Below are 14898 nucleotides of genomic sequence, written 5' to 3'. Positions count from 1 at the left end.
GAAATTTTATCCTGCATCACCTCACTGTTTCCATCTTGGGAGACATTCATGGATTAATAATACTTCCACGCAGGTTTACATTCCTCCTTATGATACAGAATAATGGGAATGTTTTGAATTTCATTCAATTTTGCTTTAATGCCAGTAGATGGCGCTACCATGTTAAGTGCTGTCTGCACCCCCCCCCCCCCCCAAGCTGTTTTCTGATATATGTTGGGTACCATAGAGTGAATCTCAGAACAGGAAGCAGAGGCATAAGCAGAGAGGATTCTGGAAAGGTCTCTTTGTTTTCTTGTTCACAGAGAAAGCAAAATATATATATACATATGATTAATTTCTAAACCTCTGTGGTCAAAAATCTTAACAACTGCAGTGGAAGGCACGTTATACTCTAACCATCTTGGATGCTAGGCTTTGTTATGCTGCTGTGATTCGAAAGGCTCTGTTTTATCAGGTAAGCTGGCAAAAATGTAATGATCTGCATCATAGAATCTAGTCAGGTCATTTTTTTCACTTTATAATCATCTTCAAGCTGTTATTTTTTAATGTAATGTAATGCTGTTTTAATGCAAATTAGAGAAACCAAAGCCATCATTTGATGTGTAAACTGCTTACTATTCCTTTATCTTTCAAAGGATATAGAGTCTCTACCTAGAAATGGTGATTTATGGTATAGATTTGGCATAAATGGTCTTGTGTTTTTTGAAATGTGTATTTATGATTCATTGTATTCAGAGAAAATATTTTTTATTATATTTAAACCTAACCTAATGGATTTTCATGGCTGTGCATCATCTATTTAAATGTCAAATTTATTCAGTATTTTATAAACATAAACAGATAGTGAAATTGGAATGATCATTCTTGTGCTTTAGTTTTTTATTTAACAGCCTTGGATAGGCCATGCATATAGAGAGTGAGAAAATATATATTGTTTGAAGTACATTATCAGTTTTCTTCAAAATAATCTTTTTTTTTATAGAGGGATCATGATCACTAATGCTAACCATTAAAAAGAGATTTTTACCCTCTAATAATAAAATTATTCCTATATGGTCCATAATGTGTTATATCTTTGATCTTTTAATATGTTGATTTTTATTTAAAATGTTTACCTTTTAATTTATTGATTTAAAGGGTATCATATCATCTTGATGAATTCTCTTACAAGGTTGATAAATTTGTTTATTTTCTTTTTGTGTAGATTTAATAACTGGTTAGTATTGTTAATATTAATTACCAGAAGCAGCCACTTGAAGCCACAAAATTATGATTGAATTTATGTATGATCTCTATTGTCTGTATTTTTTATTTAAAATATGTTATAGCACAACCATAAATGTATCCTTTGTTTAGCAACCACATACTTAGAGAAGAAATTATTGATAGAAAATCTGTGGATATACTTGAAAGAAGAGTTTTAAAAATCATATAATCATCAGGGTTTTTGCTGTTGTTGTTGTCATTTAAATACAACAGGTGGTGTAATGTAGCTTATGAAGAGAAAGATATAGCCAAAAGTGCTTGCAGGAATTTGAAAGGAAGCATTTCACCACATTCACACCAGATAATGTGCACCCTATGTGAAATAAAGACCTCTGATTTCAACCTGGGTTTCCAATTAGTACTGGCCAAAGGGTTTCAAAAATAGAACTTGAGGCCTCTGCCTGTAAAGCAACTGTAATTTCTAATGACATGGCAAAAATACTGATATCTTATTTACTACTTTGTGCTGAGTTGCTATAATATCCCTCCTAAAAATATCTGAAAATAGTGGTTGCCTCAGAGGAAAGCCCTGGGTCTTGTAGATTTCAGAAGAAACTCCTACCACAGGATATAAAGAAAAAAATTGTTTCTTTTGAAAAGGCTTCCCAGAAATGGATGTTAATTGACTTGAATTTATATTGTACACACCATGCTTCTCTACAGGTGACTGAATATGTGTAACTTTGTTCTGTGTAAACCCCAGAGCTGGTCTTAATTGAACTGGTTTGCATTTATGAATGGATATTTGTTTGGGCACGACTGTCAGCATTTTTTTTTTCAGTCTATTGTTGCAGTCTCTTGGTTGTTCTGGCTCTACATTGTAGTCAAAATATGAAAAGAAAGTGTGGAGTTCATCACTTCACACAATATGCTTTCTGATAATTTTTAGAAATCAAACCCATTGTGATCAAATGATGTAGCAAATGATTTTGGATATCTTATTCTTTAGAAGACTCTAATAATGCAGTAGAAAAAAATAAGTTGAACTCTGAGTGGGAAGTCTTAGGTCTGGTTCAAGTTTTGCTACAAATTAGCTCTGTGACCAGGAAAAAAACACCCACATCAGTGAAGTGCATTTTTCTTGTCTTTAAAAGGTTGGGAATTGGAATCAAAGCTATCCAAGGATACTTCTATTTTTTAAATTCTATGTTCCTAATTTATTAAGATTTTCACCAATTAATTTCACAGCTTACATCCTGAGCTGGTCTCACTTATATTACCTTTAATGGCGGATAGAGAAACAGAAGTATAGGGATGTTCTAAAGGTCCCTGGGCAGTTCCTTCTTGGTGGAAAAAGTGGAAAGCAGTATGGAGAAATGGTTAAGAGCATGAGCTTGGCAGACTGAATCCTAGCTCCGCTAATTATTTGACAAATTACTTAACTTTCTCAGCATCTAGCTCATCATCTGTAAAATAGGAATGATAATGCCTACATTTATTGGACCGTGTAGACGAAATAAAGCCTGTTCAGTGCTTAGCGTAGGTCTTGGTACACAGTTAAGCCCCCACCCATCCCCCACCAAAAGGAGCTGATATTGTTATTATTGGTGGTGATGATATAATACCTTCCACCACAACAGGAAAGATAGAAGGATACTGCCAAGAAATTCTATAGCTGAAAAGTGACTAATTCTCATCTAGGAGCAGTGCCCTTGCTGAAATACAACAATGTAAAAAATGTGTTTCCAAAATATAAATAAAATCAACTAGTCTTAACATCCCTGGGCATTTCTTGGAGAGTTTGTAGAACTGCCTTCTAGATTCTGTTCAATAATTTATTATCGTGAACTCTACCTCAAAGGCTTTCTTCTTTTTAACAAAATAAGGGCATTATTTCACTTGCACTTTAATAGGATATATTTATTAGAGAAAGGCCTCTGTGAAGACTCATAAAAGTAATCTAGGTTTCACAAAGAACCAGATTTAAATGCCAAATAATTTCTGTGACAACCGAATTACAGTCTAAATCCCAGTAATGTCTATGTGTGTTGGTTATGTGATTAATTCACAATCTCTTTACTGTTTAAATCATACTCATGGTATAATAAATATAGGAAATGAAAATTATGCCTAGTGAAATTGTTGAAATACTGCAAAATCCCTGCTTTGCTCCACAGGTCTTTTCCAAGTACAGCTTTTTGCTCCTGACAGTTGTATGCTATTGGGAGCTTTGGAGCTGGGGTGATCTTTTAATACCCCAGGCCTCCCAACCCTTCCCTTCAACCACCCTGGGCCTCTCTGAACTGACTCAAGCAACTACGCTGTCAGCTTCATCTTCATGGCAGCCAAGATGACTTAATGGGTTCATGATTAGACAGATCTGAGATGGCTGAGAGCTTGGGAGGCTTAAAAATATGAGGAAGTTTTCTCGATTAGACAAATACTCTGCTTGAAATAGGCTGTTAGTCTGTCTCCCTTGGCTCTAGTTCAGTATCAGCTTTTATGATCCCTTATTTTTAGGGTTGAAGTTAAGTAAAAGTGCTCATAAGTATAAGTAGATAAAAACATGATTCTTTTTTTTCCACCAAAGAATGAATATATGAATAGATAGTGAAATTTCTTTGCATGGGTGGCTGTGCTGATTACTGTTTCTCATTATCATGCATGTATAGGAACATTGTGAACTTATTGAAGGTTGGAAATTAATGTTTCATTTATCATCTAAAAATAGATTATTCATGCCACCTTAATACTGATGGTTGTTTTACCAGTTTTTCAAAATGATGAGATTAATTATCTGCCTACCCCTGAAATTTAATTTAAGGTATTACATTTCACTTCTGTATTTTTAGGATGTATTTTTAAATTAATTTTTATTCTAAATTATCTTTGCTTACACTTGAATTTTACCTCATAAACAACTTTCATGACAACTCAGTATGGAACCTGGCATCTGAACTACTACTTCTTGGAAATACATTGTTCATTGAAGTTTGGGAAGGAAAAAAAGGCAATCATATTGTACGGTGTTGCAACTTCACACATTTATTATTGATTAGGAAGCTACTTTTTTATTCCAGCTTTTCCTGATAATATTTTTCATTATAGAGTGAAGTTAACACAATCCTTGATTCCACTGTAATGGGATATACCAAGTGTAAATACCAACTTCAGAACAGAATAGTGTATATTTTTGTTTGCTTGTTAATGCCACAAAAAATACCAAAATCTTTCTCTGTTGATAAGCAAAGACATTCCTTTTTCTGTGACCTACTCAACAGACATCATCTCTTTGAGTTTCTGAAGTTTGAATCTATATCAGAAAAGATAATTAGCCTTAGGAAAAGAATTCTTAAAAATTTATGTGAGTACCTATTCCACTGGATACCACAAGTTTTAGTGTGTGAAGCATTTTTTGATGTATTTCTTTTTATACCACCTCTTTCCTCTGAAGATTTGAAGTGGTAAAGGATATTTGTGGGAAAAATTTTTAAAGAAATTTCTTCCCAAGTTATATGAATAGAGAACAGTTGCAAAGTAACTTGCAGGCAGGTTTACGATATTAAAACATAGTCCGTATAAGCACATGCTAGATGGTGGTTGTGCAAGGGAGTTTTCAGGGGTTGTTTTAGTTCAGGGAAACTTTTTAGAAGTCTAGAGTTATTTTTATACCAATTGAATTGGGTTTTCATCTTTTTGGAAACTGCACATTGGGAGCCTTTCAAGTGATTAAGCTCTGTGCTGAAGCAAAGTAAGAGAAATGATGGGTCCTAAATTATTAAACGGTAATTTAATATTGCTTTATTCAATGGGTGAATTCAAAGACGTGAAGCCACTCTTTAAATAACCTTGTCCATTTTCTGCCAAGAAGCTCCCTTTTGGGAATTTTAATCTCCTGATATTAAGAATATACATTATTCCAAGTTGGTTATACAGAACATTTTGTCCTCTTTTCCCAAGAGTTCAAACTGAAGTCATTCACTAAATTCCAATTCTTATTGCTAAGAAATAAGTGGGCCTGAAAAAAAAAAAAAGAAAAAAGTGGGTCTGGAGTAGGACACAGCATATTTGTGCATGAGATTGAATAGGACACATTTTGTGGGCTTACCCCTCTATTTGAGAACTGAGCAACTGTTTGTTAGTTTCTCTGTCTCCTTTGTGGTTTTGCTTGTGACATTTATTTCCTCTTTTAAAGTTATTTTTGTTCTACATTATCTAACTAAAGATTTTCCAAGGTATTCAGAGCATTTTTAAAAATAAACCTTATATCACTGTTGGAAATGACTTTATAGACTCAGTTTCAGAGGAAACACACCCAAATTTCTAGAAGGGCAAAGCAGATAAAAGAAATGAGTGAAGCCTATTGGGTTGGGACTAAGGAACTATAAAGCACAAGCCCCTTCTAAAAGTGGAAATTCCTTCTCATGGTTAGGAGATTGGTGAATCAAACAATTTCTCAAAAGGAACTGAAAATTTCCAATTTTAATAGAATCTCCCTCTTTGTTAAATGTTGTCATTTATTTAAAATTATTTACAATACTGCTTGTATCCAACAAAACATACCTACAGGCAATATTTAGCCATGGGGCAGTCAGTTTTTTTCCTTTTGCCAATTCAACACAGTGTTCTTACTGGTGAGAAAAAATGAACCTAAAGAAGAGAAAATGGATGGATCAGAGTAGTATATTTAAAGGCTCTCGGATTTCTTGTCTGTTCTGGGCTCATACAACTGCCCACAATTTTTCCATCTCTTTTATTACAAATCCTTGAATCTTCCAAGTGTGATCTCCCATGTTTCTGTATATCCTGCTGATACTTGTGTTACAGCTCTTATCATTGTGGATCTTTTTTTTTTCTTTGTTATTGCTATAAATGCTTCCCTTTCTGTTAGTGCCTTCTTAATGACATGATCATGGGTATGGTATATAATATTCCTGCCCTGTCCAGAAACTATTTAACTCTGCCTTTAAATCTTAAATTATAAGGCAAACATATGTTCTTTAGCTATGAAATGGTAAAAATATTGTTGATAAAATATTTATATATCCTTTAATCCTATGTGGTCATAAGGTTCTAAAATTTCTTATCTCTAATTGTACCCTATTATGATCACAGTTAAAGCAAACCCTTTCTTATTAATTTTAACAATTGGATTTAGGCTCTGCTATCAGTCTTTATAACAAAATTTAAAGCATACTATTAAATTAGCATAGGATGAGTAGAAAAAAGATATAATTCAAAGTCATATTGTATTCACTTTTATTGATATAAAACATGGATAGTATTGGATAAGAATATCAATCACATATATGTACCTGGAATGAGAACTTTGTTGGCCAGTAAATGGAGAATCAGAGAGAAAAAGTAAAATGAGGAAAGAAAAAAATGAGATTTTTAAAACAATATTAGTAAAAATAATAGGAGGTATGACAGCTGAAGGGAAAGAGATAAGCAAGACTTATCAGAAGAGAAAACAGAAGGTGGTAACATACAGTAAGGTTATTCAGAGGGTGGCCCACAATTCTTGCTGCACATTAGAATCACCTGAGAAGCTTAAAAAAGAGCAATGATTAGCTCCACCTTAGACAAATTAAATTAGATTCTCTGGGACTGGGCCTGCCTATCAGTATTTGTTAAAAGCTCCTCAAGTATAGTTCAAATAAGCAGCCTGATTTGAGAACTAATTGATTAGAGGAAGGCAGGGAAGCTAATGAAAGCATATATAGAGAAGTGAAAGAAAGCTGAGAAATGACTCAAAACAATTTCAATTATTGAAATTATAATTGCTAATGAATGGCCACATATTAAGTAAATGTGTGGTACAAACACATTAAAAAAAATAAAAGAAACACGTCTGTTTCTCCCTTGTTGAACAAGTTGATATTTATTCTATTACCTTTTTATTTATTTAGGCAGTTTTATATTTCAAATTGCTAACTTATTACCCTTAACTCTGTTTGAAAATCGACCCTGGTTATGGTATATTTCGCAAAATAACAATACAAAGTGTGTACACTTGGAAATAAGAAGCATCCATATGCTTCAATTTGTACACGCAAAATATTCCGCCTCATTTTTATTCTGTACATTATGAAGAAATTGGGTCCTTGGAATTTAAGGTTAAATAATCACATAAAAGTGTTTATTAAAGGATTCTCTTTTTATCAGTCCAGGTCATTCAGCTGGAAGCAAAATGGTTTGATTTTCAATTTTTCAAAACTGCAATTATGGCAGATTTAGAGGAAAGGCAGATTCTGTAAACCAACTAATTTTTTTTTTATAGCCAGAATGTATTTAAAAAGGTATTTTTAGATAGTGGCATTTCTGAAAAGAAATGATTTAAACTAATGGCTAAGTGGAATTAATAATTAATTGAATTTCTTAAAAGTAATTCCATTACTAAGGTGAATCAGCTTTTTCAGCTCTTCACGGAGACATTCACTGTGTTAACACCTCAGCTACTTTTCCATGTTGGTTTCCCACAGTCCTTTCCACAGCTGGGGAAGAGACTAAGGTAGCTATTAATAAAACAATGTCCTAAATTCTTCACAGCAAATTATATCCTAAAATCTTTCCTCTAGAGAAGTAATCTTTAATATGACTATTTAATTATGCTTTCTTCACCGTCATTCTGTCAACCTGGTCAGTAAAATTATCACCATATCAAAAAGATCTGTTAAATCTCAGGATGAAGATAACCATGTTTAAACCAGGTGGCTGGGTGCATCAATGGTAAACAAAATAAATGCACTATTAAGTTCAAGTTCACACTTATGATGGAGGTATGTAAAATTGTTGATTTCTAAACTGGGACTGGATCATTTACTTTTAATAAAATTGCATCTTACCCCTTTTCACAGAGGATTTTAGTGGTCTATAATGGAAATATAAATAATATAACAGTAAAATATTAATAAGAATGAAAATCTGACCCAGAGTTGGAATTGATGTTTTTGGAAGAAGAGCCACCTTAAATTACACAGTCAGGGAGTGAATACTCTACTGTTGGCATAACCATTCCCTTTACCAGCATGATGGGATCTGTGAGAACTAATTCAATTCTGGAAAGAACTCCAACTTGTTATTCAAAAGCATATACTACATTTTGGGGTGCACCGGTGGTTGGTTCAGTGGTAGAATGTTCACCTTTCATGCAGGAGACCCGGGTTTGATTCCCAGACCATGTACCACCACCACCCCCAAAAAAGCATATACTACATTTTGAAAAAGGAGATGGCAATGCTTAGGAATAAATGAAAAGTGGCACAGAGCACAACTAAATCACTATGCAGATCTATGCAAATCAGAACAAAAAAGTTAAAATACATCACAAAACAATAGTAAACTATTGTCTATCCACTTGTTAGACATATTTTTTACTCTGTATCTGAAAATTATCCTGAGTCATTGTAAAACACATTTCTATTAGATATCCCTTTAAAGTGTGCTATAGTGGTGCCAGGTTTTAGATAATGCTCTGTGAGATCAATTTAATCATAAAATAACATGCATTTTCTTTTCAAAAATCCATATCCCTCAGGTAAGATAAATTTTGAGTTTTATGCACAACTAAATATTTTCTACTCTCTTAATTTCTTCTTGAATAAAAATATTGAAGATGAAATATTTAAGATATAAAAACAGGGCACTTGAGGAATGAATGAACTCAATTCCCAATTTTCCATGGACAGTTTATCAGAATTCTGAATTATGCACAGTGCACCTGGCTCATTGTCGGGGTTCAACAAATGCCAGTTCTATCCTTCCTACTCTTATCCCTTTAGCTCTTCTTAAGTTTCTCCACATGATTGCTGCCCTCTTTCTAACCTCTCTACTTGCTAGAGTCTCCCATCCCCTCTCTCTACTTGCTAGATTCTCCATCATGGGAAGGGAGAAGATATGCACTCCATGTTAGGTTTCTTGGCTTGTTCTTACTAGCATGTTTTGTTGCTGCAATCCCTGTCTAAAATAAAATTTTACATCACATGAAATTTTCTCTTACCTGTGACATTCTGGCCCTCCATTATCCTCAAAAGAACTGAGAGCTGAACAGCATCCTTCCTGCCTTTCCACACAGAGACCTTCTACTCTATGTTCCCTGCTGCAGTAACTGGCATCATCAACACCTAAATCAGAGCAGCGAACACAGTCCCTTGCTCTATTTTGGTGTCAATGATGTGCTCATCACCAGCTGAAGGAAAAACCACAACTCTCTAGGTCCTGAATTCAGATCCTAGGAAAAACATTTTTCTTTTCTTCAAAAGACCCTAATATTTAGGGAAGTATTTAACCAAGTAATTTTTTTCATATTTTAACTAGATTTAAAGTTTTGTCATTTTTGTATAGAATTCCTCAGCTGAGAAGATTGTTTATATTAGCATTTCAGGAAGATATCATTTATACAGAATTGAAAATCTAGCATAAGAAAGGCTTCAAGAGATAGTGTTTTTCAGTAACTAAACTTGAAGCTATGCTATGGTTCTACTCAAAACATTCATAATATTATTCATTCATTTGAAAGCATAGCTTATTTTTGAACTGGAGATGACCTTTGCAAGCACCTGTCCACTAAAGTATTCTTTTTAAAAAATACCCATTCTTTAACGGGTATTGTACAGTCTGCCTTAGTAACATGATTAGTCCAGCATTCAGTGACCATGGTGCACATTATAAGGCAATTGCCATTCTCTAAAGCTGTATTCTCTTAGGAGGACGAACACCTGGTAGAGAGCCCAGTAGACACTGGAACTAGAGTTTTAGAGATAAAAGTGCCACTGTAGATTGACTAGTAAGTTTTCTTCCACACACCTCCCTCTGTTTTTTTTTTTTTAATATTTTTATTGAGAAATCTTCACACGTACATACAATCCATATATGGTATACAATCAGTGACTCACAGTATCATCACGTAGTTTTGTATTTATCATCTGATAAATGATAAATACATTTCAGAACATTTTCAGTACACTTGCATCACTCCAGAAAAATAAACAAAAGAAAAAAGATAAAACTCATACGTCCCATTCCCCTTACCCCTCTCTCTCATTGACCACTAATATTTCAGTCTAGCCAATTTTTACCCTTTATTTCCACCCCTATTATTTTTTGCTTTTTTTATTTTTCCTCCCCTAGTATTTATTTACTTTTTTATCCTTTTTTTTTCACTCATCTAGCCATTCTTTAGATAAAAGAAGCATCAGGTACAAGGTTTTCATAATCATATGGTCACGTTGTAAAAGCTGTATCATTATACAATCTCCTTCATGAATCAAGGCTACTAGAACACAGCTCAACAGTTTCAGGTACTTCCCTCCAGCCACTCCAAAACACCAAAAACTACAATGAGATATCTATATAATGTGTATGAATAACCTCCAGGATAACCTCTTGACTCTGTTTGAAATCTCTCAGCCACTGAAACTTCATTTTGTTTCATTTCTCTCTTCCCCCTTTTGGTCAAGAAGGCTTTCTCAATCCCATGATGTCAGGGCCTGGCTCATCCAGGGAGTTCTGTCCCATGTTACCAGGGAGATTTACACCCCTGGGAGTCATGTCCCATGTAGGGGGAAGGACAGTAGGTTCACCTGCCGAGTTGGTTTACAGTGAGAAGCCACATCTCAGCAATAAAAGATGTTTCCTGAGTATGACCCTTAGGCATAATTATAAGTAGGCTTCGTTTCTCCTTTGTAGGAATAAGTTTCATAGGGGCAAACCTCAAGATCTAGGGCTCAGCCTGTTGAACTGATTGTCCCCACTGTTTGCAAGAACATCAGGAATTTCCCAAATGGGGAAGTTTAATATTTCTTCCTGTCTCCCAAGTTCCCCAAGGGGACTTTGAAAATACTTTTTTATTCTCTGGGATAACTCTGGGATATATCGGGGCATCACACTGACCTGTACAAATCAACAAGTTCTCATGCCCTATTCAAAATTCCATGTACTCATGGTATTCAACTAAACTGACCATGCAAGTTAAATTAGGTAATGCCTCCTGCCTAGATGTGGAAACTAAACACTTGAGATGTTGAGTGACCGGTTCAGCATATCACAGCAAGTAGTAACAGAGACAGGTCTAGAATATGTGTTGCCTGAATTTCAAGTTTCATTCCTCTCTACTTCTCACTCTCTTTCTTATATTTTCATTTAAATTGTTTCTAAAAAGTTGTTTCATTCTGTTAACGCTGTCTTCTGCGGATCCACCTCAGGTGATAAAACTCCTAGCATTATAACCATGCATTCATGTGGCATGCTTAATAGAGAAGCAGCCCTCTTCATCTGACTGTTTTTGGCTGACTGAAGAATCACCTGACATTTCATTCTAAATCATTCTGTGCTTGAGTGGAGTTTGCCACTAGCATTGATCTGAAGGCAGTAATTAAGCCCCCTCTGCTCCAGGCTAGATAAATCTCAATCATCAGTATTTTAAACCTCAAAGGAATGAAGGTAACCTGTGGAGAAGTAGACTATAAAGACTGTCATCTTGACGTAATCCAAGCTGTACCTCAATATCGCAGTTCTAAAGTTTCCCTCAATTGCCAAGTGAAAAAGGCAATCGACTTTTAGCACTCAGTTGTTAAAACAGTGGGCTGTCATTTTGATTATAGCCAGTAAACAGTCTGTGTTTGCCTGGAAAGAAACTGCCAAAGAAACACAGTTCTAGCAAAGGGGAGGGGAAATGTGGTTGAGGGTAACTCAGGGCTATCTATTACAGATGAAACAATACTGATATTAAAGTAAGAATATGGATCAAGGATGGCTACTGGACTGAGAATGCTGCTTGCTTTCTTTTAACCACGCTGCTAATTTACTTCAAAACAAAAAGGTTCCTGTAATTCTGTTATGCTCAAATTTACATGTGGTTCCTGCTCTACTGCACACACACACACACACACACACACACACACACACACCTAGAATGTTTGCTTGTGGAAAAAGTGGCTTTTTTCCATAAGAAACAAGAAAATATTGTTTCTTGGTTCAAAATCCTGTGACTTAAGGACAAAAAAAAAATGATTCCCTGACCATGTAAAATAGAAAAACTACATATCCAGAGAGTACCCTCCCCTTTATAGAACACAAAATGAGGGAAATCCCCCTTTATTTTTTTTAAATGCAATTTTATTGAGATATAGTCACACACTAAACAAACCTTCCAAAATATACAATCACTAGTTCACAGTATCATCATGTAGTTGTGCATCCAACCCAATAATCAATTTTAGAATATTTTTATTACTTCAGAAAAGAAATAAAAAGAAAAAAGAAAACCCAAATCCTCCCAAACCCCTTATCCACCCCCACCCGCCATTATTGGCCCATGTATTAGTATGATACATTTGCTCTGTTGATTAAAGAATATTAAAATATTACTGTTAAGTATAGTCCATATACTGTTAACTATAGTCCATAGTTTGCAATAGGTACGCTTTTCCCCATTTATCCCTCTATTATTAACTTCATGTAACAGTGTTGTACATTCGTCCTAGTTCACAAAAGAACTTTTTTATATCTGTACAAACAGTTATTAACAACTTTGTCCACCACAAGATTCACTATGTTATACATTCCCATATATTTATTTTATATTCCCATATTTTAACCTCCAACTTTCATTCTGGTGACATTCATGACTCTAAACTTTCCCTTTCCACTACACTCACACAACATGCAATACTGTTAATTACTTGCACAATAACAAGCTACTGTCACCTCTGTCCATTTCCAAATGTTTAGGTTCAACCTAAACATTCTGTACATATTAAGCAACCACTCTCCATTCTTTAGCTTTGCTCTATATCATGGTAACCTATATTTTATATTTTTTGTCTATGAGTTTACATACTATAATTCGTTCATATCACTGAGATCATCCAACATTTGTCCTTTGTGTCATGACTTATTTCATTTAACATATCCTCCTTTCTTAATTCCTCCATTTGTTCATGGGTTCGATCACTTGGAGGAGAGTGATAGGGTAAAAGAAAGCTATATACTAAAACAGTGCTATCCAACAGAAATACAATGAAAACCGTATATGTACTTTTAAATTTTCTGGAAGCTAACATCAAAAAAATGAAAAAGAGACAAATGAAATTAATTCTATTGATAATATTTAATCCAACATGCCAAAATATTATCATTCAACATGTGGCACTAGTCACTTTCACGTACATAATAGCTAATGGTGGCAAGTGGGACCCATCTTGGACAGAGAATTCTAAAATTTCTTTTAGATAAGTATGTTCAATAGGAATTTAATTTCCTATTTACTGCTGTAGGTACTCAATAAAAAAAAAAATCCCTATCCTCAAGAAATAGCTTTTGTCATGCTCTTGGAGCTACCATTCCTTATTTGTAAAATGAAGAAATCCCTCTTAATTTCTAAAATGCTGAAATTCTATTCATGTAATTTCAAAGACAGAATAACCATTTTTTTGGCAGGGGGATCTCTAGGTCCAATACTTGTATTAGATGATCTGAAAGTAAAGTTTCTGAACCATTTTATACTATCACCTTCTAAAGGAAATTCATTGAATTTAGCTAATTTTAGTGATCACAAAAAAACTTTTTGATTAAACCTTGTGTGAGGCTTTTGCAAAATTAAACTTAAGATACCTGTTGAGCCTGTTACCTAGTGCCCCCTAAGCTATGTCCTAAGCAATCAATTCTTACCTCAGATTAGTTCTCATAGAACATTTGTTTTTTTATACACAACTATCAAGATTTGTTTTGGTTTTGTTTTTTTTTTTTCCCCTACAATACAATAAAATTCATAAGATCCAATATGCTTCCACTCTTGCTTAGCTACTGGGGAGATTAGAGCAAAATTCCAGACTTAATTATATAAAGCACTCTACTCTTTTCATTAAAAACGTTTCTCCACAAGTAGTCCATGTGGAGTAGTCCACCTACCCCAAACTGACTTGGGGAGTTAGTAAAAATGTAGATCCTTTGCCTTACCACAGTCGTCTTTTTCACATTGTCCAGAAATGGTACATCTTTAACAAGTAGTTCAAGTGACTCTTGCTTGCTAGAGTCTAGAATTGCTTTAAAGCCCTTATTCTCTTCTTAAATCAAAAAGTTCAATTTTATATTACAATTAATCTGTAAGCCATGGGCCTCCTTTTAAAGATCAGTGAGCTAGAAATCTCATTAAAATATAACACGGCTTGCATTGGACTAAATTGAAGTATGAAGCCATGTGCAAAAACCACTGCTATTTCCAATGGGTACTTGAGACTGGAAAAAAATCTCTCTCCTTTGGGTCCCAGACCATAAGATATATTTTCTGTACTCTGTAAATCAGAGATTTTCATAAGGGTAGGAAGAACAGAGAGAACTGAAGCTAATCAGAACTCTCTGGGATTCTTTCTCGAACTCCACTCTCCTGCCTCTCCTCAATTTCTTATTTCCTCCTCCATATCCACACTTCTGTGTCCGCTAGCCTCCTGGATCCAGGTCCCTAGGGAAGAGCCTTCAAATACTTTGGGGGAAAAGTACTGTGATTCATTGCGTTAAATTGATGTACTTTATTTAACATCATGCTCATTATATATAAAGCTAGATGCAGAAGTTTTTAAAACCCAGATTCTGGGGTGTTGTAAAGTGAAGGGAAGTAACATTTATTAAGCTTATAGCTTAAGGGAACTAATATTCTTGAATAGCAATAAATTTATTTAATAATTAATGCTT

The 14898-nt window shown here is 34.5% G+C and overlaps 1 protein-coding gene across 1 annotated transcript in view; it reads left to right on the top strand.

Annotated features, from left to right (window-relative positions):
- Positions 1-254: 254 nt before the first annotated feature.
- The window catches only part of LOC143677703 (sodium channel protein type 3 subunit alpha), a 116494-nt gene continuing 101850 nt past the window's right edge, over positions 255-14898 (top strand). The window contains exon 1 of the mRNA XM_077154037.1: positions 255-454. The gene's annotated coding sequence lies outside the window, so the exon portion shown is untranslated. The remainder of the gene's footprint in view (positions 455-14898) is intronic.

The sequence above is a fragment of the Tamandua tetradactyla genome, chromosome 3 (genome assembly GCF_023851605.1).
Source record: "Tamandua tetradactyla isolate mTamTet1 chromosome 3, mTamTet1.pri, whole genome shotgun sequence".
NCBI classification, from domain to species: Eukaryota; Metazoa; Chordata; class Mammalia; order Pilosa; family Myrmecophagidae; genus Tamandua; species Tamandua tetradactyla.
The sequence above is the reverse complement of the archived record's forward strand: the minus strand, read 5'-3'. Positions and strand labels throughout refer to the sequence as shown.